This window comes from Mustela putorius, unplaced genomic scaffold, assembly GCF_011764305.1.
Source record: "Mustela putorius furo isolate JIRA1106 unplaced genomic scaffold, ASM1176430v1.1 tig00000145_pilon_pilon_pilon, whole genome shotgun sequence".
Lineage (NCBI taxonomy): Eukaryota > Metazoa > Chordata > Mammalia > Carnivora > Mustelidae > Mustela > Mustela putorius.
This window is the reverse complement of record NW_025421294.1, coordinates 41,774,882-41,802,066: the sequence shown is the minus strand read 5'-3', so window position 1 is coordinate 41,802,066 and position 27,185 is coordinate 41,774,882. Positions and strand designations below refer to the sequence as shown.

General features: G+C 36.1%; 1 protein-coding gene and 1 long non-coding RNA gene across 3 annotated transcripts in view; both read left to right on the top strand.

Annotated features, from left to right (window-relative positions):
- Positions 1-27,185, top strand: part of TENM2 (teneurin transmembrane protein 2) — a 1,128,378-nt gene that overhangs the window by 355,115 nt on the left and 746,078 nt on the right. The window lies entirely within an intron of this gene.
- LOC101683095 lies at positions 8,247-25,565 on the top strand. Its single transcript, XR_198361.2, has 3 exons — positions 8,247-8,283; positions 23,563-23,702; positions 25,377-25,565. It is a non-coding gene; the product is annotated as an uncharacterized LOC101683095 (long non-coding RNA).

Here is a 27,185-nt window from a genome sequence, read left to right as displayed (position 1 = left end):
TTTGCTACCATTAAAAAAAGGAAAATAGGAGAATATTCCAACTTTGTTATTTAAGAGCAATCACCCTTTTTACTTATAATTGTGAGCAAGTTCAATGGCAAACAAGTTAAAAGGATAGCATTGCTCTGTCTAAAAGATAAAGCTGAAACCATATAGAAAAGACATCTTAACAGAATTTTATCTGTAAAAACACTAAAAATAATAGCTAATGGCAATGCTTAACATCACAATATTTTTTAACTATCTTTCTAAATGCTTTACTGTATCAATACCGTACCCTTACAAGCATTCTATGAAGAGAGTGCTATTACTGTCCTCATTTCCCAGATTAGAAAAAGGAGTCCCAGAGAACTTTCATAAGGCACCCAAAGCAGCAAGCACACTATGGGGCAAAGTTGGAGCCAGGAGGCAAAGACAGGCAATCTTCTTCTAGAATCTTACCACTATGAGATGCAGTTTCTCTAAGCCTTAAAAACAACTAATAAATTCAAGTTCAAGTCAGATTTTCCTTTTTAAATATGTATTTATTGGTAAAATATACAGAACATAAAATTTGCCATCTTAACTATTATTAAGCATGCAGTTGAGTAGCAACAAAATGTTCACTTTGGTGTATAACCACCATCACCATCCAGTTTTAGATTGCTTTTCATATATATATATATATATATATACTGCATCTTGTTTATCCACTCATCATTTGATAGATACCTGGGTTGCTTCTACCTTTTGGCTATTGGGAATAATGCCACTAGGAACATGAATGTATAAATACCACTTCAAGATCCAGCTTTCAGTTCTACTGGGCATATACCCAGAAGTGTACTTGCTGGATCATATGAAATTTCTATTTTGAATTTTGTGGGGAACTACCACACCGTTTTCCACATTATGCCATTTTATATTCCAGCGAGAGTACAGAGTGTTCCCAACTTATCCACATCCTTTTCAAACACTTATTTTTTTCTGTTGTCACTGTTACTGTTCTTCTTAATGGTAGTCATCTTAATGCATGGAGGGTGGCAAATTTTCTTTTTTAATAAGTCACACAAATGAGTGCACATACATTGACAACGTAGTCAGTCCAAAGTACATTTCCTAGATGTTTTTCTTCTTGTCTATCAATTGCAAACTAGATAGGCCCCCAAGTCATTCTGCATATTCCTTATATGAGGATAAATATATCTGCATGCAAACATTATAGAGATGTAACATATATAAATAACATATATTTCACTTTTTGTGGTATAAATATGCATTTATTAGAGTTCATATCATATATGTTAGACTTTTGCATCTCATGGAAAATAAGACTAACATATTTAAGCATATATCTTCACTCCCATTTCTAAAGGGTGGAATTTTCAATTTGGAAAGAGTTCTAATAGATACACCCCCCTCTTATATCACAGTTGAGAAAATGAAAGTCCAGGCACGTTGAGTGATTGGTCCCAAGTGGCAAATCTAGAAGGGCCTGATCCAGCCTGGAATTCCCAACTCGCAGCTCAACTCAATCCAGCTCCCCACCCAAGTTCTATGATGTATTATAATCTCTGCAATGTCTTATTATAGTAACTTTAACATATAACGTTGTGTATTATAGAGATTAATAGGATGCTGTCAGTTTAAAGTCATTCCCATGCCCCATCTGGAGTTCAGATGTGAGCTTTCTCACACTCCTTGTCCGACGATCTCATTTGCTAGACGTGTGCTTGTTTTTAGATTTTTGAATTGAGATGCGTACTCAGCTTAAAAACTGTGAAAGATTCTTTTAAAATTTCATTTGCACTGAAGAAGCTGGGTGTGAAAGGCATAAGTTCATCTCTATCTTAACTCTCCATAGTTCTTAACATAGAGATGATGACCCTGACATGTCACTGATATTTTTAGAACTAATAGCAAAGTATCCCCCCCCCCTTCTGCTAAATACACCACATACAGCCATAGTTCACTGGGCTGGAGAGTTTCAGCTGTATAACTAAAAGTAAATGTCTCTGTAAAACACTAGCAGAGACCGCATCAGCTTCCTTAAACCAACACCACCAACAAAAAATGTGCTTAAAAAAAAAAAATCTAGTGAATTTCAGTTGGATAAAATCTGTTTTGTTTGCCTCCTGGCTGGGCTTTTATGGGACTCCTTTTATTTTAATACCTTTTGCTTTTCAAATCCATCACTTCAGGAATGTGTGATTTGTACAACTCATGCTATTAAAATAAACTACAATTGCTCATCCACTCGCAAATAAGTGAAATTGTAAACTCGGCTTCTGTTGGGATCCACAAATAAGCAATGGATAAGTTAGCACAGTGCATCTTTTGGTAGGAAGAAAGCCTAGACTGAGTGCAATGTTTTGGTACCATAACATGAAAATTCTTTAAGTTCATGGTACTATATTAAGCACTATGCATTCCTATTAGTATTTTGTTGTATTATTTTAGTGGGGAGGGTATAAAATTTTTTTTAGTCCAAATATATTGTTGTATTTCTTTAAAAAAAGCTATTAAGATTTATAGAAAACCAGAAAGTCTTTCTTCTTTTACTTTCCCTTTCGTGATACTTGGAGTCCCTTCAGAGATAACATTGGGCTTTTCACACATTTGGGAGAGAACAAAAGAGAGACGTGGCCTCTTTCCTTTATAGAAGCCACATTATATTTCCTTTCTTGAGATCCATGGGCTAGCTGGCCTCAAGAGACATCCTGCTTCTGGGAGTTTCTTTAGCACATAACTGTGCACCCAACACACTTTGAAGATTCTCAGAAATGCCTACTGAAGTGCACTGTCCCTGAAGGATGGTGTGATATCATGATACCAGTGTGTTTGTTACACTCCAGCAAACTCATCCTTTCCTAGATATTTTATCAAATGCCTATAGGAGATTTAATATTTGCCCTGACCCCTGGTTATTCGATACCATATCAACATAGATGGGCATGCAATAAAAATTTTACTGTAAATACATTTGGCACTTATACCACACGTGCCTTACTTGTGTCCCAAATAGAGACAATCAGTAGCCAAGGTTTTATGCCAGGGAAATAAACATAGGACAAATATGGTACAAAGCATGAGCAAATGCATCACTACTATAAAATATAGATTATCTAGTTTTGGTAATATGGTTCTAACTCATGAGTTTTTTTTTTATTTTACCTAAAAGTTAATATTCCTTGGTAATTTCAGATACTCCTTGCCTACTGATTCTATATGTTTTACATTATACTTTTTTTTAAAGATTTTATTTATTTGTCAGAGAGAGAGAGAGAGAGAGAGGCACACGCAGGGAGAGGGCAGGCAGAGGGAGAAGTAGACTCCTGTCAAGCAGGGAGCCCGATGTGGGACTCAATCCCAGGACCCTGGGATTATAACCTGAGCCAAAGGCAGATACTTAACCCACTGAGCCACCCAGGTGTCCTTTTACGTTATACTTGAGAAAAGAATAAGCTTAACTGATTTGAGTGATCCATAATCTGTAAAAAGCAGATAGTTGTAAGTTAGTGATAGAAATAATATGCATAGTCCCTAAGTAGCAGTTTTTCACCAAAGACAGATAGGACAATCAAGTTTCAGAGCTAATTGGCTGACTACTTTCACAGATACACCCACACCCACACACACGCACATAAATACACTTTCCTGGGTCTTTCTTTACACTAATGCAGTCCACAGGGCACTGAAATAATGAATGCAGTGAGTTCCTTTGGATCCAAAGGGCCAAGAGTGTGAACTATAACGTGCTGTTCTTTCATGGACAAGAGAAAACATACAGGAACAGACCATCTTTTCTAGTTCAATATCTACAGGACATGGATCCTGAAGCTCCAAACAATCAATGGTAGTTTTCCCTTTCTCAGTTTTACTGTCACTAGCTGCAAAATAACCATGCATTCCTGCCTCCTAGTAATAACAGCAACTGACATTCACTGATCGTGTGCTATGTTCTAGGCACTTTGATAAGCCCTTCACATCGATAATCTCTCTCTCTCTCTCTCAATCTCTCTCCAGCACACCCATACATGCACACACGCACGTATGCGAGCAGGAGGTGAGGGAGCTGGGTGTGGTGGTGGGAGGACAGAGGGAGAGAGAGAATCTTAAGTGGGTGCCACGCCCAGCACAATGCTTGATCCAGGACTCAGTCTCACAACTCGGAGATCATAACCTGAGCCAAAATCAAGTCAGTCGCTTAATAAACCACCCTGGCGCCCTCACATGATAATCTTATTTAAACTTTGTTCCAGTTATGTGAGATACGTCTGCTGTTTTTATCCCCATTTTATACATAAGGAAAACACAGCTGAGAGATTGAGAGAGACCAGCCCCATATCATACCTATGGTAAGTGACAGAGCCAGCATTCTCCCCCAAAATTATTGTTGCACCCTGAATCATCTTTTCCCATTGATAACCATCTAGTACTGTCCCAGAGGACAGTGTCTACTCTGGGTAGCTGTTTCAAACTCAAAAGTAAGTGAACGTCTTTTTAGTAACATATGTGTGTATGAGTATTTTTGGATTTTAAAAGACATTTAATTTTATACATGGTACATTGGTTTCATTTCAATTTCTCAAGAGTGTTAATTATTTGGCTCCTTTCTCAATTATTCGAAGGTTAAAGAACTTGTATTTCATAAAAGAGAAACATTTAAAGTGTGAATCTAGAATGTCTACTCTGTGGGTAATGAATAGGCAGGTGCCTTGAAGCTCTGGGTTTGGATCCGCCTGAAATTTTAAACAGGAATGATAAAGATGTACATAAAGTTCCAGGGAGATACTCCAGCTCACTGTTGGAGAAGTAGGGGTCAGAACTGCTCTAGAGGACTTAATGGCAATTTCTCATCTTCACTGTATGTGGTTTCATTGCTGACATAGAATATTTTTTCTTGGGAGTTTTGCTGCTTATCAGGAATGAATAAAGAATTCAAGCTATGTGGAAAAATACAAGTTATCTGCAGAAAAAGTGCTTCAGAGGGAGAATATGCATTGTTTTCTTTTCTTTTGTCCCTCCTCTCAAGGGATTAGTGAGTGTTCAGCAGGTAAACCCTAATTCCATCTATAACCTCATATTACTGAAGAGCCTATCTTTGACAAGTATGTATCCTCTTTCTATAGATGAGTAATAAAGAAGTTAACATCTGTTGCAATCTAATCATCTATCTGGATACACAGTTTTCATAGCAGTTAGACGGGAGACAAAAAGTAAAATCCTTTAATGATGAATTACCAATGTGAGCCTGTCTCATGAATACAATATCAAGTATTTTTTTTTTTTTTTTTAGTGTTTCCTGTTCTCCGGTATTACTGATAGAAGACTTTGAATTGAACCCATTTTCATTATAACGTTAAGGTGAAGAGCCATAAATATGCTCACTGCAGTAAAGGAGACCAAATCATTTACAAGCCTGTTCTGCAAAAATTGAAGACAGACCCCGTCCCTTCACAACAGGCCTGACTGTATTAACTTATAGGAGATTATGGTCATTCACCCTTGTAGGAAAAGATTGGATACCATTTCAGCTTTCAAATCCTTTTTATTGGTATTAGCAAGAGACTCATTTCTCTCCAAGTAAATTCTCTGAAAAAAGCATATAACTACGCATTTACTGGAAATGTGCTGAACTATTCAAATTTAATTTAGATCATCAGCATGCATAGTTCATACAGTTGAGTCTAACTTATGATCCATAACTTTCCCAATAAAGTGTCTCAAACTTGCCATGTGACATTGATATGGTTACCATGGGAAATATCTTAAAGCCCACATCTCCCCACATAGACTACATCTCTCTAGTTTAGATAATCATGCCTTATTAGATGGTCTTAAGGTACAGCTGATAAGGAGTGTAATTTCTCTCTGGTATTCATTGTAAGCAGGTTAGATGATAGGTGCTAACACATAGCCAGCCCTCTGGTTTGGTAAATGCTTACGTGGGGATTTATGTAACTGTGTTCTACATGGCTCTTTTCATGGGGCTGAGTTGTGGAATTAGTGTGGGAACTTACTCAAGGTGAATTTATCTCATTTTGTTGAAATTTTTAAAAAAATCAACAGTTCACATTTTCTCCTTCACACTTTCTGTCCTGTTGCTAAATGAGAAGAGACAGTGAAAGGAGATGAGTGAATGGAGCTCCTATCTTGCACGACGCACTTGCTCGACAGTCTGCTTGATTTTACTTGAACTTCACAACCACCCCACGAAAGTGCTATTATTCTGATTGATAGGTGAGGGCATCAGGGATAGGGAACTTGCCCAAGGTCACAGAGCTACTAAATTACAAAGCTGGGGCTTATCAGTATTTGTCTTAATCCAAAGTCCACAAATGTCCAGGGCTCATGACTATGTAAAGATTCTGGTTCTTAATGATATTGATCTAAATGTGATCTCCTCTAGGAAAGAAAAAGTCTAATGTGATTGATTTCACATCTAGACCTCCCATTTGGCTATATTCTCTCTTCTGTCAACTATAAGACCATCAAACATCCTTGAAACAGAGATAAGGATGGATCTTACCAATATGGTTCCTTTTTCATGGTCCACTGGATCTGAAAAGTCCCAACTTTACAGTAGTTTAACATTTCAGTGTTCAGAGACAACTGCTCTCCTTCTCCATGTTTCACTCCCCTTCCACAGTCTTCTTGTGTGGCCCAAGATTCCTCCTTCCGACCTGTTTTCATCATAGCACAGCCCCACTGCTCCAAATTCAGTTGGTTTCTGGAGAAACAACTCCTCATTATACCCAAACCCAGACTTATAGCTCCATAGTGTCTGATACCCACAATAAAAAAGATCAAACTGAATCAGTGGAGTCCAAAAACCTACATGTGTCTTAATAAATGGAATGTGACAAATTTTTGGTGTACTTCTGTTTCTGAGAACTCTCATTTATTCTAATTATAGTAGTCATTGATGTCTTGCATTGTGATGACATCTTCCAGGGAATGTATTTACCAATAATAATTAAGCATATTTTTACTATTCCTGGGGCACCTGGGTGGCTCAGTCAGTTGACTGAGTGTCCAACTCTTGATTTCAGCTCAGGTCTTGATCTCAGGGTCGTAGGATCGAGCCCCTTGTTGGGGTGTGTGCTCAGCACAGAGTCTGCCAGAGATTGTCTCCCTCTCCCTCTGCTCCTACCCCCATTCGCTCTCTCCCTCTGTCCTCTCTAATAAATAAATAAAATCTTTAATAAATAAATACACAAATATATAAACAAATATATTTTTGACTATTTCAGTTAGGTAAAAATAGAAAACTAAGTATGAAAATTTTCATACATGAAATTGTTGACTTTCGATTTTCCAAAAATACTGTTTTTAATGGAAAGTGATCCTTCAAAAGCATTGTTAACTTTCTCTTACAGGATCATAAAATTACTTATTCACATTTTGGCCAAATTCTGACTCTATTTGTTAAGTGTCACTAATGGTTCTCAGTTGAGCAGAGGATCCCCATCCCCCTTGACCTACAAGGAGGCCTCAGGTGCATGGGGACTCAAGTAAAGTAGTTTGGACTCAAGGCGTTTTGCCAGTTTTATCCACATGCTATGTACTCTAATCGAGACAGGAAGCTTGCAATGAAACAGAGGGTGCCTAGGTAGTTCTGAGAAAGTAAATCCTAATTTTGGATTCAGCGGGGAGTTCAGTAACAATCTTAAAGCTTATTCTCACCGTGGGTAAAATAGAATGTATGAAAAGAAAGGACAATAAGATACACCATTCTTATTTGAGGGGGAGAAATTTGATACTGTGCCTTTTCAGGGGAGACTTCAAAGATCACTTTTAAAATTCCCCCCCTTTCTAAATAGGTCCTCTCCTAAACTTCATGAACCCTGGAGAAAGTATCTGTTCCATTTCATAGTCATTAAAGCAAAAATAATGCTGAAATTATAATGAAGATAAGATCATATTTTATAGAATACCAAGATACTGAATCAGCTGAAATAAATTTTATGTGGTGAGCTATTCTACTGCCCTGTTTGATTGATGTGTATGGTGGCAATTTTCATACAATGTGTCATCCAGAAATCTACTTTAAAGTTGATTAAATATTTGGTCAAATCTGATATTTATGGATATTTCTGTGTTCACTAGGACCTTGATCAGAAATATAAACCCATAAACCAGCATTTATTCTATTCACATTTCACTACAGGAATTTTTCTAGAATGATAGCTCACCATTGAGTTCCCACAGGGCTTCTAAGAGTTCCAGAATTTTCAGGAGTAATAATATTCTACCTTGCAACACTAGAATGTCTATGCATGCTATATTCAGAAGCTAAACGTAAGGTGATCTCTAAAATATTACAAATGGGGGAAAGAAGGAAAAAGAAACTTCCATGTATTCAGAAACTGTCTATGTTATATTGAAAATCTAAATAAGAAGGCTCTCTGTAATATATTTACATATATTTTTGATAGCTTGAATAGTTTGCCTATGAGGGCATCATTATTATTTTTTTCATAATTTATGGAAATAGAAAACCCAGAATCTGCAGAGCTCAGAAAACTATCCGCACAGTTATGTTTAACGTCTTCTAAAATTTGTAACAATTCTCTTCCTGTGATGGAGTCAGTCCTCAAGTACAAGTGTGTACCGCTCTGATAATACTTTCTCACTTAGGCAATTTAAAGGAACCTAAACATTGAATCACTGATTCTTGAATGGAGTGTGTGCTATATGCATTCTAACTTTTTCTTTGTAGTACTCAAATAATTCAGCAGTCTTAACATTTCATATGAACAGAAAGAGCAAGCAAATAGTACTTGAAGGTGGTGACACTTCCGTAGTAGGAAACGTTTCTGTTACTCAGTTGAATAGTCTGCCTTTGCCATATTCAAATGATGCCACTTGTAAACATCTCTGTCCTCCCAAATGACAAATAATTCAATAACTTTAATTCTGACTTTCTGTTTTCCTGTATTAAAAATGAGAAGTGCCTTTGGATTTGCATAGGAACTTTAAACACTATCCTAATCAAATTATACCATTTGACACTCTACTAGGAGTGTTTAATCTCGACAGCAGATAAAAAGTATAAGTGTGTGTGTGTGTGTGTGTGTGTGTGTGTGTGTAAACTGAAGTTAGATTGTTAGGAAGATCATCAAACTAGGGATTAGCCCTAACACTGCATCAAAATGAACATTTTATGTCTGTGTAATTAGGTTTTAATAAACATGTTTGATGGTTACTTAAAAAACATATTTTTCAATGTAGAAATAGCATCTTGTAAACTACAGTAAAAAGAGACTTGCAAGACTATTTGTTTTTTAATTATAGTCTGATTATGATAAGCATTTGTTATTTTCCCAAGTAAGATTAATGTTATAAATCAATTTTCTAAATTTGAAGCTTAAATGCAATATGTTAGACACAACTCTGAATGTCTATTACAGTAAATCATGGCTTTGCTGGCACTTTCTAGAATATTTGTTTTTGTGTGTAACCTTTTAATTGGGGTCACATTTTTTAAAGTGCCTACATTCATGGTTTATGATGTAAATGTTAGTTTTAATGGGTCATTAGCCATTAACAAATCACTCTTTGGTTATTTTTCTGATTGCCAGTTAAGGTTTTATTCGTTCTTAGCTCTTTACATTTTTAGTTATAATCATTTTTATTGGCAGTTGAAAACTGTTTTAACAAAAATATGACATCAGGATTTTTTAGCTGTGTATGTTTATCAGAAGAAGCAATATAGAATAACAACTTGGTATGGAGCATTCGTGACTGGAATCTTATGTTTATTCTCCTAAACAAAAAAATGTTTTCTATTTAAAAAAATTAAAAACTGCCAGTGCATTTTGTTTCACCACAGTCTTACAATTTTATATTTGTATATAAATTTACCTTCCTTTCTACTTCTGCCTATGCACGTGTAATATTTTCTAGAAATGACTCAGTTTATATTAATGACCTTTACAAGTTTAATCATTAAAGTCCTGTTATATACACAGTAAAATATTACAGTGACCAGGGAGTCCCAATCCACTAGGAAAGATTATCTGTGTCAGTCATTGGTTAATATAAAGCTTTCTGCATAAACTAGAACCAAATGGGCATTCAAATTCCCTACCATAATAAAGCTTTAATAAGCCAGTGATAGAAGGTTTTGCAGTAATAGATGATGACCAAGACACAAATTAAGTTAGCAGATATTAAGCACAGAAATTATATTTATCTGTATTGACAAATTGCTTATTTTGTATGGCTGCAATGCAATCAATATTGTCCTTCCAAATATGTCAGTAGACCATTTGAAATTCCAGAATGAATCTGAAATTCCATGCTATGATGCATTCAAAACTTAAAAGCCATATTCACAGAGCTTGTCTTTCGCTTTTTCTGGTGGGAGGAGGGATATCTCTTTCAAAATATATTAGCAACTGATATGGTTTGGTTTTGATTTTGTTTTGCAACTTAAATTCTTTTCTCCCCAACTGCAGGACTAAAGAATGCAATGTAGTATTTTATAGCTAATCTGTTAGAATATAGCCCTAAGAGTGGTGGTGTATTCCATGGAGGGGAACTTTGAGGAGTTGTTGTAACTTCGTAATCTGAAAAGAGCCCAGTCTTGGTATTCTGTCATCACATATCCCATTGCCTGTCATGGAGGCACATAGAAGCAACACAAGATGCTTAGCCATTCACAATTGAGGAGAAAGGGAATCTATAATAAAATTCAGAAGCTATTAATTCTTTTAAAGTATTTATAGAGGCTCACTGAAGGAACCCCACTGAAGAAAACCCTTCTGGAAAGTGTTTGGCAGTTTGGTTGTATAAATTCAATGAAAGAGCAGCTGATTGATTGCCAAAGATGCTGTGTTCTTTTTTCTGCTGCATCCTTAGAACACTGAGTGATTCAGAACAAATTATTTAGAATTGCTGGGCCTTAGTTTTCTAGAAAAAAAAAGAAGAAGAAGAAGAAAAAAAGAAAAAAATGTACCTGGTTTCTTTGGTGTGGATTCCCTAACCCAGAAAGCATGTAGTGCATATTACGAAGAAACTGCTTCTCCATGGTGTCGACCTCTGTATATCGGCATTAGTTCTGCCTTGCTATGTTATACACATTTAGGGAGAACGGGGTATATGAGAGTTAGACTTGTAAGTACAGTCATGGTTTGTTGTCCCTTTGCGTGTGGGCCAGCCTCGTTTCCCATTAAGTGCAATTTTCTGAACATTTGTGAAGAAGGAGTGGATCTTTAGTACTTTTCTAAAGAGGAGTAAAAGAAACGAAGAGCATGGTGATGGGAAAGAAGGAATTAATACAATAACAAAACTAAGAATGAAAGTAGCAAAGTGTACGTTCCTGTAGAAATGTGAGTTCAGTCAGCTCCAGGGAAGTGGCATTCTTGATTTGAAATTTTCAGTTCTGATGTCTATGGAATATTAAATTTGATAAGATAATTGTAATTTTATTATTTCATGATGGTTGTCACCTCTTCGAAGTGTCAAATAATTACCACACACATTCAACAGAACCGAGTAGTGAACGATACAGTATGCATGCAGCCTATAAGGTTGCTTTTCTGCCCTTGGCAGGTGGGGAGGGATGTGTGATAGACGTGCGAGTCTGGTACCTACAACGGTGAAAAAGGCAAGAGAGGTTTTATGTTGAAAATGCAGAGGAGGGGAAAAAAGGAACGTCCGGTTCCCAGCATTGTGGTAAAGTGGAGAAAGAACTAGAGTAAGTGTCGAGAGGCTGTGGATTGGGTCCTAGCAGTGTGATACCAAGAAAATTCTTTTCTTTGTCTGAGCCTCACTTTTAAACAATCTCTTCCTTGAGATGCAACTCCATCCCCAGCAAAGCAGCCAAGACCCTGGTTGCTCACCCATCTTTTGTTCTGTAGATCTCTTATGGTTTCTGGAAGTTGATGGTAAACCCCCCACATTGAGAACTGATGTCTCTTATTTCGCTATCTTCCCTTTAACTTTTGGAGCTAATGATTCCTGCATTTTCTTTTTCCCTGAAGACATCTGGTGTGGAAATTCCAGTTCCAACCCTCTGTGTTCCTCCTTTGGGCATACAGTTCTTTAATGGAATGGTTGTAAAAGACAGGCTTAAGAGAAACATCTCAGAAGTAGTAATTCCCTATACAGTTTTCACCAAATTAAGTCAGTCTCTCTCTCTCTCTCTCTCTCTTTTTAACCTCTGATTGGGAATTATCGATAGTGTTTTAAATGTAAAGTAAAATACTGTTCTGAAGCCTCCTTTTACCAGCCTGCTATTTTTCTTGCCACAATTGTTTAATCTTGTTTTGACAGTGGACAGAACATTACAATTTGTTGGGCTTTTATTTCAAATTAACAGCTGTCTTGAATAAAAATTTTTCACTACTATCCATCATGTCTAAAATGGGCTGGTTTGCTTGGCCGAGGATGTTATAGTATCAGTTCAGGAGCAAAAAAGGTCTTGCCGTTATTGCCCTGTAGGGCTGGTCAAAGAAGATGGTGGCAGTGACAGGAAGTGATGGCTTCCTCCCTTCCCTTCATATCTGTAATGTTCCATTTATCTTTCTATAAAGGCTTTATCTGGAGAAAAATTAAAAGTTAAAAACCCTTAAGTGCTAAACAGACAGTTTAATTGGTTCTGCTATTTTTAGAAACTGGAAGATAAATGCTACGTGTGCAGTTAATAAACCATAATTGGAATTTGCTTAAGAGCATGCTTTCAGTCCGCACGGACCCATCCAGTGCGGGAAGCCAGAGGACCTAGCTGGGATTCAGGAATGTACAAGCCCCTTTCTCAAGAGCAGCCGTGACTTTCTGTGTGACCTTGAGGAATTTAATAACTTCTCTGAGTCCCCACTGGACAATAAACAAATTGGAGTGGGAATTGAAAGACGGAAAACAAATACATTAACCAAAAACTGAATGCTTTTCAGTTCTTGGGTGGTCTCACTGTCATGGGTGTGTTAACATTTGCCATTTTCCCACCTCTGTGTAGTACTCGCTCCAACATAAAAGGCCTTACTATTTTTATCATTGCTTTCAAGCTGTGTACCTGCATAGACTTATCGTTGTGAGGATATCTATTTATATATCATCTCTGGGACTTAGAGAATCACTCATCATCACATACATAACTAAGTAAAAAAGATAACTAAGTCAAAGTATATGTGTATATGTATTTACTGGTTGTTTATTATGTAGAGAGGAATGAATCTCTTCATCCCAGGCATGACCTGGCACTTTGAATAACATACAACTTTTTTCCCTCAGGGTGTCTTCCTAACTTTAGCTAAATATCAAGTTGTTGTTGTTTTTTTTGTAAACTAGGAACCAAATAAAGCTCATGCTAAACATTAAGTTTTTAATATTGAAAAATGCCATTTCTACTATACTTTTACAGGTGTATACTTAGGTCCTTGAAAAAAGGGACTTACAAGTTCCCATCTGATACTTGTTTCATAGAAATGATTGTGTAATGGCAGTGAGATCAAGCAGATTTTAGAAGGTGGTACAAAGGAAAACCTTAGGATATAGACTCTGAAATCAGAGTAGGTTCAAATGTCTTCACTGCTAATTACTGATCTTGTGACTTTGCTTGCATCGGTTTTCTTATTTAGAAAGTAGAGCCAAAGTGTTACCCATCTCATGGGTTCATGTGAGAATTTAATGAGGTGTGGACCAGGTTCTGTAAGAACAGTCCCTGGGCCATAGGACATACTTCATGAACGTCGCCATATGGAAAGATCCTTGGCTTTGCAGTGGACTTAGGTTCCAATCCCACTTACGCTGTCTAACTGTGCAGTTCTCAAACACTCTGATTCTCAGATTCCCATCTGGAAATTTATTTTTCCTTCAAAAGATTTGTAAAGGATTAGAAATCTTGTGTATCCTGGATATAAATTGATCTCAAGAAAAAGACTGCCCTGTTTGCCAAATAATGAAATTTTAAAAATGTGTTTGGCCAAGCGTATCATGCAAACGTTAAGAGACATAGATGAAATAGTCAAATGTTCATTTGTATTCTTTATTAATTTAGTTATGCAAAATTTCAATTGTACTGTATATTTGTTGAAACTGTAATACCGTATCCATGAGATAATTTCAATTTTATATTCAGTACCTGTGTCTTTGTTACCTATTGTAGGTTTTCAGAGCTTGCACCTTCACCTCAGTCTGAAGGTTTGGGAATATAGCAGTTCATTAATTCATGTGCAGTGTCAATTCTATTCCAAGCCATAAGACCCAGTACAGCTCAGTTTTTTCATTCCTTCGATAAGCAAATGTTTATCTTCACAGTGAGTGACTACTATATTGTTTTTTTTTGTCTTTTCTTATGATTTATTTATTTGAGAGAGAGTGTGTATGCACATATGGAGGGCAGGGGCAGAGGGAGAGGGAGAGAGAGCTTCTCAAGCTGAATCTGCTGCGTGCAGAGCCCATCACAGGGCTCGATCTCATGACCCTGAGATCATGACCTGAACTGAAATCAAGAGTTGGACACTTAACCAACTGAGGCAACTAGGTGCCCTGCTATATTGTTTTTGAAATGAGATATTTAAAAAATTTGTTGTCATGCTTATTTGCAAGCTGTATAAATTCTGGGAAAATCTACATTCTTTTAAAATTTTTGCTCTTTTTTTAAACCTGATTCCAGTATAGTTAGCAGACCTTCAAAAGTTTGAAAACCTAGCATAGTTTGAGATGTTTCAGGCTAATGTATCTTCCCCAGGTATATTGTGTTGTGAAAGGTAATGTAATTGATAGAGCACACCTTAAAAATTGTGAGCACGAATCCACACAACACCTCTTATCTAAGTGGTATTACTTTTGGTGGTGACTTACCTTATACTTAGGTATGTTTAGACATATGTTTAATGCAGATGATATAACTTAAATAATATCTAGACTGTTAAAGAACTAAATACATAAAATATTGTTTGTGCCTAGAACAGCATCACTCAAAAATTTAGTCATCACAAAAGCCCTTTACACTGGATATTTCGTTTATGTACCTTATATCTACCAATATTTCCTGATTTAAAACTAAGACTGAGAAATGTTTAAAATTTATTTATTCATTTATTAACTAAAAAATGGCAACAGTAAACCCATTACATGTTAATAGAAACATACTTCATGAAAACTAAGTATTTTTCCACACAATATAGTGAGAAGAATGACATTGTTTTATTCTTTCTAAATATCTTTAATCTTGACTTAACAAAGCTGTGTTCATTGCTTTGGCTGAACCAGTGAAGAATATCTGGTCCCCACAGACACGTAGATAGGAAATGGAGACTTTTTTTTATTAGTTTTTTTTTCAATTAATTATGGATATTCTTATCTTAGTCTATACAGAAACCCAACAAATGGTAGTTCCTTAAAAGTTATTTACCATATGGAATCTTTTTGAAGCCATACTAATAAATTATTTTACTCTATTAAAATCCATTGACCTTTTTTAAAGTCAGAATGGATCTCTTTTCTAATATAATAACTTATGACACCATGCCTTGGTCATTTGAAAAACAGTGGTTCACTGAGATGTGCCGATCTTCACAGATGGACACATTTCATTTAAAAATGTCAAAAATCACATTTGTAAATATCACCATCCATCTCATGAGGAAAAAAGCGATATGTTTGAAGTGTTAGAAAGCTATTGTGCTCGTGGTAGCGCATTCAAGTTTTGCACAATGCTAATTTTGTTTGAAAGCTTGAATTTTATCAGCAGTAAGTACTATTACTGTTGTTTTCCTTGAAGTGACTAAGTCAATTCATTCATTTTTCTGGAGAATGAGAGAATATCCATTGAATATGCAAATCTGAAAAATTATAGGTTGTCTTTCAGTAGTTATTTTAAGTAAAAATAATGTTACATTAAAAAGTAGTAGTAGTTCAGCTCATAAATCACACAATTGCACAAATGTTTTCCCTTAAGACTATTATTGGTTTTAGCAGAAAATGTTTCATGTATCCTTGCCATTTTAGTACATAGAATACTGCAAAATGTATTGAAGGGTGTAAACTTAATAGAATTAATATTTTTACCATCTCATCTTCAGTGAGACTGGCATTTCTTCCCTGCAAGTAGATGATGATGCAAAACACAGTGTTGGTGCCACTGCCTTGATTCATACTAAGACACCAGGAGTTTTACCCTCCAATGCTTTTGCACCATTAGTGAAAAAGATAATAATTTGAAAACATTATGAGGATAATAGGTTTGACCTCAGGGAAAACCACTGACAGAAAAAACTAAATAAATGGTATTTATACCTCATAATAATAATAATGATAGCTGAAACCCACTGTTTATGTGTATTCTGACATTATTACACTTTTAAATGTTGATATCCACAAAATAATTTTGGTTACCTAGTCATCTCCTTAATAGCATTCTGTACTTCTATTCAGTCGAGAACTTTGTTCAAAGTGGTTACCTGCACTGGGCATTCATGTCAAAAGTGTCCATTTGTGAGGTTCTATTAGGCTTGTGATAAGATTCTTTTAAATCCCGCCTTGTCCACACATAAGATGGTTGTTGATAGATGGTAAGGAAGGGCAGGAGGGAGGGAGGGAGAGAGGAAGGAAAGAAGGAGAAAGAGAGCAAGGAAGAAAAGGAGGAAAGGAAGAAGGACAAGAGGGAGGGAGGGAGGAAAGAAAGAAAAGAAAACAAGTTAAGAAGCAGTGAAGAAAGGCAGTAAGGAAACAAAGGAGAGAAGAAGGAACCAAGGCAATAATGAAGAAATAAAAGATGTGGAAGAAGTAAGGAATTGAGATGAACACCTAGAATGCTTTTTGTCTGGGTTGAGATTGAAGGTTGGTCAGAGACGTCTTTGAAATACTGTTTGTTCGATTCGGTAACTACTCTTGATCATTTTGCTGAACTAAACCTAGATATCATGCCTGTTATCCCATTAAATATATCCCATTAAACAGGGAAAATACAAAGCTGCAATATAAGGTCCTTGTATATTTTGGGTAAAACCAAGCATCAATGGCTTTTTTTTTTTTTTTTAATACAGACTCATCCTCTGAAAAAAAATTCTCTGAATGAAAACATGGCTTGTGAGAACAGCTTCAGCTTCTTTGTCTTCTTTTTTATTTGTTTGTTTTTACATAGAAGAATATAGCTGTGGGTAAAATCATTGTACTAACAACTGCCAATGTGTGCCTGCAACTGAACTCTAGGAGAAGGCTCTGCCAGGAAACAGTCTCCTAATGATATGATCTGCATATTTTAATGAGGCTGGAAATGTAGAAAACTGCATAGACTCTGGACTTTGCTCATTCTGGGTTTTTCCCTGTCCTTGTAGATAGCACATTGTTTCCCTTCATTAACATGTGATAACTGAAAATGGGTTTCCTATCACCATCCACCAGCCCTATATGGCTTGACATTTACAGAGTTCAGATGAAATACTAATAACCTTTCTGTGGTTACTCTATTTTGTCTTATTCTAATGATGGCTGTTCAGTCAATGAGAGGATCGCATGGCTACTGTATTACATAATGTAGAAGCAAACCTGTATCTAATTATGAGAAAAGTAAAGCTATTCAATATATTAGGAGTAACCTTTACTTTTTTTTTTCTACCTTCCTCTTTCACTTTTCTTATATGAGTTCCCAATTGGTTGTTATTGTTATTGTTGATTTGTTTGTTTCACTCTAACCTCAAATCCCTCAGTTTCTGGCTCTCCTGTCCTCTCTTTCATTGTTGCCACCATTGTTCATTGAACAGCTTCTATGAGCAAGGTGCTGTGCTAACCTTTGTATAGACATTATTTTATTTTATCTTCACAGTATTGCAAAAATATAGGCTAGATTAAGCCTTCAAAATAAGAGTCAAATAACGGACTCATCTGTATCCAGATAATTTTGAGGTAAATTTTGAGGTTCATAGATTGTTTTTGAGAGACAACTTCAGAGAGAAGTCGAAGTAGGTAGACTTCAGTCATGAATAAATAATTTGGGTTAAAAACATCATTACCTAGAAAAACCCATCTTAAAAGAATAGATTTTAGTATCCTAAAGAAAAAATGAACCCTACCTGAAAATAACATTTTTTGTGTCTTAGTCTTTTAAAAGTTTTCTTAGCATCTTGAATTTACTGATGTCACATCTATCACTCTGAATTGTGATAGCCAATTTATTTACATTTCCTTACTAGACTTTGGACTTGTTAAGGCTAATATTGCAAGTTCATTTTTTTATTGTGTATGGTGTCCTTGACCATATAGTTCTCCAAGCAGCTTGTTGAATGAATAAATTAAAGGATTTTAACAACTCAAAACGAACAATGCAATCATGTGCCCAAGGAGTAGACTATTTTAACACATTTTAATACATGGCTGATCAGATGGTTTAAAATATACATTTCAGGACATACCTCAGAGATTCTGAGTCAATAGGTCTGAGAGGATTACAGGAATCTGAATTTTTAAAAAGTAGTTCAAGTATTTCAGACTACCCTTGAAGGAATGTGGTTGTCTTGAACAGTTTCTGGACTAATTAGGCAAGTTCCCATTTTGTAATTAGCTCCAAATTTTCCTTTCTCTGCTGTGTACTTTTGAATGACCACTCTAGTAGATAAGCCTTGACTTGGAACACTTACTCTAGTCATCACTTGTGTCTTATTTTCCATCCTAACCTGAGGCTTTCTCTGGGTACCTACCTTAATTGACTGTTCACTTTCCTTCCCTCTGCAACACCGATTAGAAAACATCCATGATATGCATCATACACATGGCTCTCTGAAATAAGCATTGATTGCTTCTTATAAAATTTTCATAAGGATGTACACCTTTTTATTAGGCACAAAATTCCTTCTCAAAGTATTGTCTTTTTTTTTTTTTTTAACTTTACACCTCCCAAAGAGGTGAGTAAAAGAGACAGATTATGTATGAAAATTACTAAAGAGGAAAATCTAGAAATGTGATGCTTTGTAAATGAAAACCATATTGCATTTGCCTGAAACAACTTCTGAAGCTCTAATTCTCCAAATGTAGTTCTTTTGAAAACACCTGGGACCCAGGAATCTGTATTTTAATGAAGAACTTTGATGATTCTGTTGTAGATAGTTCATACATTGCTTTTTTGGGGAACTTTGAACAAAAGATATGGTTGAAAGAAGTAGTTAATTTATTTTAACCACTTTCAGCTTCTTTAAGCTTCCATCAGATATTTTCCTGCTTAACACTCTGACTAATCTTTTAGAACATTTCTTGTGTTCTGCTAAGGCCTCAAGTAGCTGGTCAGGGGAAAAAACAATTTATGAACATAAAATAGGGAAATGGAATTTGTCTAGCCTGGTAGCTTTATTTTGTGTTTAAGATTCTAAATATTTGATGTTATTTCTTAAAAGGCTAATATAATGGGTTTGCTCAGCACAGTTTCTGAAAACCCAGAATTTGCATAAGAAAATATCCAACAGTCTGGTGAATATAATACCAAGTTTGGATATCAGAACCTTGATTTTCTCTCTGATTCTATAGACCTTTCCCTTGGAATGACTCCTTGTTATTTTTCTCTACTTGGTTGCGTCCTTTCTTTACCCACAAAAGAATTCATTCATCAAGAGGCTAGAGACATCATTTTTACATAAAGGCATCTTAATTTTTTATAAAAAATATGTTGACATATTCAGTGCTGTCAGAGACGGTTGTCACGGGAAGTTTACGAGAGGCGTGCCTGCTTCTAGAATAGGGATCAGCAAACTTCAGCTCACAAATCAAATACAGCCTGCCACCAATTATTGCAAGGTCCGTTAGCTAAAAATGGATTTGTCTTCTCATTTAGAGGACTTTGTTATGAAATGTTTTAACTTTTTACATTTTTTAATTATTTAAAATTCAAAAGTGGCATATTTTGTCACACGTGGAAATTATTTGAAATTCATGTTAATGTCCCATAAATAAAGTGTTATTGGCACACAGCCATACCCCTTCATTGGCATATTGTCTGCGGCCGCTTTCCTGCTACAAAAGGCAGAGTTCTGTAGTTGAGACAGAGACCATATGCAGCCCTCGCTGCTTGGCGCACTGTAAATTGCAGCGAAGCACTTACAACTCGACAGTGTTTCAAGTACCACATGTGTCACCTATCTGTGCAGAAAGCCATTTCCAAAGATGAAATATGTAAAATCTCATTATAGATCAGCATTAACAGACGAACATGAGCCATAAACTTTGATGATAGGGAGTGCTAACTTTGAACCCCAATTCAGCAAAATGTTATCACACACATTCAAAAGTAAGTTCAGTCTTTTTATTAGTAGACGCATATTACCAAAAAAATTATATTTGAGTATTAGTATTGTATTTTGAATTTTGTCCATAAATGCCAAGGACGTTTGTTTTCTTTCTTGTTTGGTATTTGCAGAATATCCTCAATTGTGCTGTGTGGTTTGAGAGTCTAAAATATGTACTATCTGGACCTTTACAGAAAAGGTTTACTGACTTCTGTTATTGAGTATGGGATGCACATTAAATTATGAGATGGTTATTTTAGTTATGGAAAATATTTCATTGCCTAGAATTATCTTTCATAAATATGATTTGTCCCTGATTACATAAGTAATATGTGCTATTGATACAAAATTTGAAAAGAGGCTACAAACTGTAAATGGAAACCTCCTTAAAGTATAAATGGAAAAACTTCCTTAAATTTATCCATCTGGGAATGAATAAGCCCTGCTAACATGACAATATATTTCCTTCCATATTTTTTTTCAAATACGTCTACATATTTAAAAACTTACTTTAAAAATAATATTTAATTTCACTTAAAACTTTATGAGGGGTAGCTTCGCATGCTGTTTGCAAATCTTTGTAACTGCTATTTTTATGATTTAATATTATTCATTCATATGGATGTGTCATAATCTTGGTCCTCCTCTAATAGGATCATTAAGATTTGAGGGGTTTGATTTTTTCCACTTTTTTAATACCATGATAACCTATGAATAATTTAGTTGCTCAAACCTCAGATTTTTTTTCCAGATTTCTTTAAATTATATACTACTGTCATTCATTTAATGTATATTTCAGTTAAGGAGTTTGGACACCATATTCTAATTTTTATAAACACATCCTATGGTTAAGTCAAGCTACCTATTTGTTATTTAATCAAACAAAGCTTACTTTATCCTAATATAGCCCAATAGTAAAATAGTAGTTATGACACAGGCTGCAGATTAAGCCCAGGTCTTGAAATCCTAACTGTGTGACCTAAGTAAAATTACTAAGCTCTGAAAGTTGGAGATAACAGTAGAATCTATCTCATAGTATAACTGTCTTCAGAGTTAAATTAAACGAGGCAATATACATAAAGTGTTTAGATCAGTGTCTGGCAACCAGTAGCATCTCAAGAAGTATTAGCTACAATGTAATAAAATGAAAATATCCAGCCCTCTTCTCTTACTTACATTGAGGAATATCCTTTCCTCAAGAAATACCTAACTTTGGAAAGGAAATCTTGTATTACATTAAATTCAGCTTCTTCCACTTTGACACTGTCAAATTTTCCAAAGCCACAGGAATGCCACTTAGTATATTTATATCTCTACCCAGCCACTGAATCTCTATGAATTCTCCTTTGCCACACATTTACCAGATTGTTGTGAGGATTAAATTAGATAATATATGTGAAACACTTAGCCCACCAGTACCTAACTGCATATACCAATAGTAATAAATATTTAAAGGCTGTCATCAGACTCTGGTGGCCTTCCAGAAATTTCACTCTTACCCTCCCCTCCCCTCCCCACCCCCAACACTATCCCCCAACCCCGACCCCAGCCCCAATGGAGAGTGGAACCACAGGGTTTTACTGGAACAATGGTGGACTCAGCTGAATAATCATATAAATGGGCTTTGCAGATGAGCTGGCTAAATCAGCTGTGTGTGTGTGTGTGTGTGTGTGTGTGTTTAAAAGAGTGAAAAGGGGTATAAATGGGTCAAATGGAAGACATTTAAACTTGAGGCCCACAGCTTTTCTCTGCTACTCTTGGCTTCTGACATCAGTTCCTCCTAATAAAGTATTAAATGTTAACAAAAGAAATGTTAAAGCCACTACTAGTTTTTATTTTATTTTTTTAAGATGTTATTTATTTATTTATTTAAGAGAGATAGATCACAAGTAGGCAGAGAAGCAGGCCGAGAGAGAGGGGGGCCACACTAGTTGTGTTTTTTTATTTATTTTTTATTTTTTTATTTATTGTCAGCAACCACTACTAGTTTTTAAGTCAAGTTCCTTTCATACTTCCGTTTCATTCAAACAGGCCTGTGGTCACCTTCCTATTCTCCCGCTCAACTTGAAATAGTTACAGACAAATAATCTCTCAAAATCTTTAATCTCTCTGAAATGTATACATCAGGAATATTAGCTCACCTTTTTTTAAGCCAAAAAAAAAGTTTATTATAATTTGTTAATCTAACTTAGCTACCAAGTTGACTGTTTTATTTAACCATAAATTGAATACAAAAGCTCCCAGGCAGGTAAATTACCAAACTCTGAAAGTTTGGCTGTTTGATTGACATTTCCTAGTAGCCTCAGGGGGAAGTTAATTTCAGTGCTGGTTATATATACACACTTGGTGGTTGCATGGGTTAGAGCATGTGTACATACGTATACATATATCTGACTTGAGGGATACACTGCAAGTAAATTAAGAGTGATTTTGCTCGTTTGTTTTATATATACTCCTACCTAGGTCACAATCAAATTCAGTTTAGAATTGTGAAAGGAAAAGCTAATCTTTAGTGATTTTTCAGAATGTCAGTCTTTAGAAAGCTGTATTTTTAAGCTGGGTGAACGACACCAAAAAACTCTTTCACATCCTGTTATGGTTGGAAATGTGTCTCCCTAAAATTCATATGCTGAAGTCCTAACCCTTATTGTCTCATAATTGGCCTTATTTTGAGATAGAGCCTTTAAGAAATAATTAAGTTAGGGGAGCCTGGGTGGCTCAATTGGTTAAGTGTCTGCCTTCAGCTCAGGTCATCATCCCAGGGTCCTGGGATACAGCCCTGTGTCAGCCTCTCTGCTTAGTGGGAATCTGATTCTCCCTCTGTCTGCCAACCCCCTACTTGTTCTCTCTCTCTCCCTCTCTCTCTTCTGCTTTCTCTCTCTGACAAATAAATAAATAAAATCTTTAAAAAAAAAAAAGTAATTAAGTTAGAATGAGGCCATTTGAGTGAATCTCAATTCCATAAGCCTAGTGTCCTTATAAAAAGGGAAATTTGGACCCAGAAGTATACTAGAGAGGAGATGGCATGATAACATAGCAGGAAAAGATGACCATCTGCAAGCCAAGGAGAGAGGCCAGGAAGGTCCTTCCCTCAGGGCCCTCAGAGCAAACCAACCCTGTGGTGCCTTGATCCTGGACTTTTAACCTCCAGAACTCTAAGACAGTAAATTTCTCTTGTTGGCCTGTGGTACTTTTTTATAACAACCATAGCACTAGTGCATGCTGCCTTAAAGGAAGTGAAATGCCTTACAACAATAATCTATGTGAAAACACACTAAGGAAAGACGAAAGAGTTTGATTGTTTGTATATATTGAGAAAGATTTGAAGAAAAATTAACATTTATGAAATTAATCTTAGATCACCTCATAACACAGAGTCCACATTCAAGAATCATAATCCATCATTAACTTCCATCAGAATGCCTCCGCCTGCGTAAAATGTTTAAAGTAGGAGCTATGGAAGATGCTGTGTGTCAAATGGACCGACTTTTCTTTAAGGTAAAAGAAAAAAATCTCCCAAACATGCCGAATTACCTTGCATATATTCCATTGCCTATAACCTAGTCAAAACAAAAAATCCATCACCAGTATTGTGGTGAGTACAGTGTCGTCTGTAGCCTGGGATTCATAATTTTACTTGGGGCAATTAGGTCTCTAATATTTCTCCCTCAGGGTTGAGGCCTTCATCCACCTGGTGGCCCTATTAGGATGTCAAATAAAGGATCATGAGGCTTTCTAAGTCCCAACATTTTGGGGTCTGATAATTCATGAGTAGTAGATGCACAAACCACAGGGAAAATCTCAGAGCACCAACAGAACTAAAGACAGGAAGACAAGAGTCTCTACGAGCCTCCAGATTAATCTTCCCAGGAAGGAGCGGAGACACTAATGCTTGAGAAACATAAAAACAGACTGCAAAAAGCGGTAAGGATAAAACCGCATTATAGCTTTTACTTATTTTGTTGGACTTTTATTTCCAAATCACACAATTGTCTGAGATGATTTAATGCACAATTACATAAAAAATGAAATTAACATGTTTTTAAAAGCATAAAAGCAACTGCTAAATAAAGCCATAACATTTTTCTCTGCGCTACCAAGATAATGAACCATATTTTTCATCTCTAACTGTGCTTCTGTGTCATGAGTATGGAATTTGGGACAGGAGGGGGGCAGGGAAATAGACCTTCTTTACTGAGAGACTGTCTCACAGTTCCCCGGGAAGTGGCTTTTGTCACTTCCAAAGTGCAATAGGTTGAAGAACGAAACAGCGAGGCCTGGGAAGAACTGTGAGTGTCACTATGACATAGAATGCCCAAGTACCCTTAAGTCACAGGGGGAAGATAAGAGCAAATTGAGGTTGTATGGGGTATGCATTTTGAATCTTGGTATCTATTGGGCTGCAAAATGCTGACTATTGACTCAAGAGAGAGCTTTGCTTTTGATGCAGGGAATAGCCGCCTTAATAATGTTGGATACCTATGTACGCAAATATACACATATGTGATGTTGAATATAAATTATATATATAATACATATTTGTAAACATACATTCACATCAAAACTTTTCCTAATGCCAGCTGAAATGCCTTCTTCTTTTTAGATTTTTTTTTATTATTATTATTTGAGAGAGAGAGAGAGATCACAAGTAGACAGAGGGGCAGGCAGAAACAAAGAGGGAAGCAGGCTCCCTGCTGAGAAGACAGCCTGTTGTGGGGCTTGATCCCAGGACCCTGAGATCATGACCTAAGCTGAAGGCAAAGGCTTTAACCCACTGAGCCACCCAGGTACCCCTAAAATGCCTCTTTCTTATTGTTATCTGTAAGGTATCCTTCAAGTTTCTGGGGAAAAAAAGCAAATCATGTCTTATTTTCAGAATGATTTTTATAGAGCACATGGAGTAGTTTAGTGATAAATGGAAAATAATAATTGTATTCAAAGGTTGAAAAATCATAGACATACAAAAGAATTTACCATATTTCAGAGCTATGCTTGTATTTTTTTATTTTGCTCCTGCACTCAGCTCACTCTCTGATTTTTTTTTTGTTTTTGTTTTTGTACCATTCTTAAAATAATATCTAATGCAAGTTAACAGTGCATGGATATATGCCAAGAGACTAGATCACTAGCAGAAAAAATATAATTTAATGCCTTTGTTTCTCTGCTACTCAGCTACTGGATGGCGTTTGGTTGAGGAACCTGTACAAGTTGGAGATGACAACCCCATCACCTACATTGTATGCTTTGCCCATGCAAGATGAGTATTAATCAAAAGACCAAATCAGTGCCTGATGTACACCTTTTTATATGTTCCAAGGTTTAAAATGGATAGGGAGAAAAAAATCAAAAGAACAATATTTCACATCTATGAACAAATTAATAGAAAGTGTTTTATTTAAACGTTCAGAAAAATATACATATTAGACATAAGTAAATATCAAGAGATTGTTGTGCAAGTTCCGCAGGGGCCACACACCAGACTGGTTAGACTGGAATTCTGCCCGAGCGACCTGCCGGCCTCTCGTGCCCCATATGGTGCAGTGTAGTGGTTTGTGAAGATATTTTGTTTGAGGATTCAGTCCAGGAGCTAGTCTAATTTCACTTGTCTCTGGTTTGGAGCCTGGGTATTTGTGTCACTTCAGGAAGTTCTCGGTGAAACTCTTAATTATTCAGGATAATATCTGAATTTGCACAAACCCATGGGAAATGATACGTGAGAAAAGGAAGCACCAGAGAAAACCAAAGACCATCAGTCGAAACGAGAACTAGACAGACTTCCGTGTATCTGTGTGTGTGTGCGTGGATATACTTTTGTGTTTGTGTACATGTACGTATGGATGCCTGTGTTTATAGATGTTTATGTGTGTGTTCGTATACGTATCTTTATATGTGTGTGCACATATAAAGTGTGCATGAGTGTGTGCATGGATACACGTGGTTGTGTGTGTTCATGCATGTATTTTGTTGTGTGTTTTGTTGTGTGTAGTGTATGTCATTAAGTTTGTGACCTCCATGTGTATGAGTGGGGTCTGAGGCCTTTTAACAGTCTTAAAGTTTCGTGTTTGTTTTTTCTTTTAATTAACTGTCTTAGGTCAGTTTGGACCGCTGTAACAAAACATCATACACTAGATGGCTTAGAAACAGAAGAATTTTATCGCTCACAGGTCTGGAGGTTGAAAAATCAGATCAGGGGGACCACATGAGTGGGTTTGGCCCCTCTTTTTGGTTGCAGACTTCTGGTTATATGTTTACCTGATGGGGGTGCCCGGAGCTTGTTTTGTACACTTGTGACCTCATGACTTAAGCACGTCTCATTGGCACCTCCTACTCACACCATCACCTTTGAGTTAGGATTTTAACGTATAAATTGTGGAGGGGCACGAACATTCAGACCATAGCATTAACTATTTCTGCAACCTGATTCTGCTGAATTTTTTGGCTCATAAGTACCCAGTAAAGAATGATATTAAATATAAAATGGTAAACAAAAGTATAGGATTTATCCTTAGTTTTATTACTCTTGAAAACTTTAGGTGGAACACCATACCCAAGTCTGGATTACCAATTGTGTGTTTAATCATTTTGCTTTGTATCTGTTGAAACAGGATGCAATACAAAATTTAAAGAAATGCTCAATGCTTTCCTACTCATTATGAACATAATATTTTCTCATCATAAAATGTATAACTCATAAAATTATTGTGAAAATATTGTGAAAAACAGGAAAAAAATGAGATTACATGAGACCCCACAAATTTCACAGATAAATGTTTGAAAAGATAAATAGAATTGCAGTCACAGCAAAATAAAATGAGCATTAGATCATAACCTTCTCTCTCCTGCTGAATAATGCTTATCTAGGAACTTTCCTTTCTCTCTATTTCATCATAACTTCTTCTTTTTTTCTTAGATTTTAACAATAAAATATGCTGTTATATTCCATATTTTCAAAAAAATCTCTTCTTGGTCCCACTTCCATGG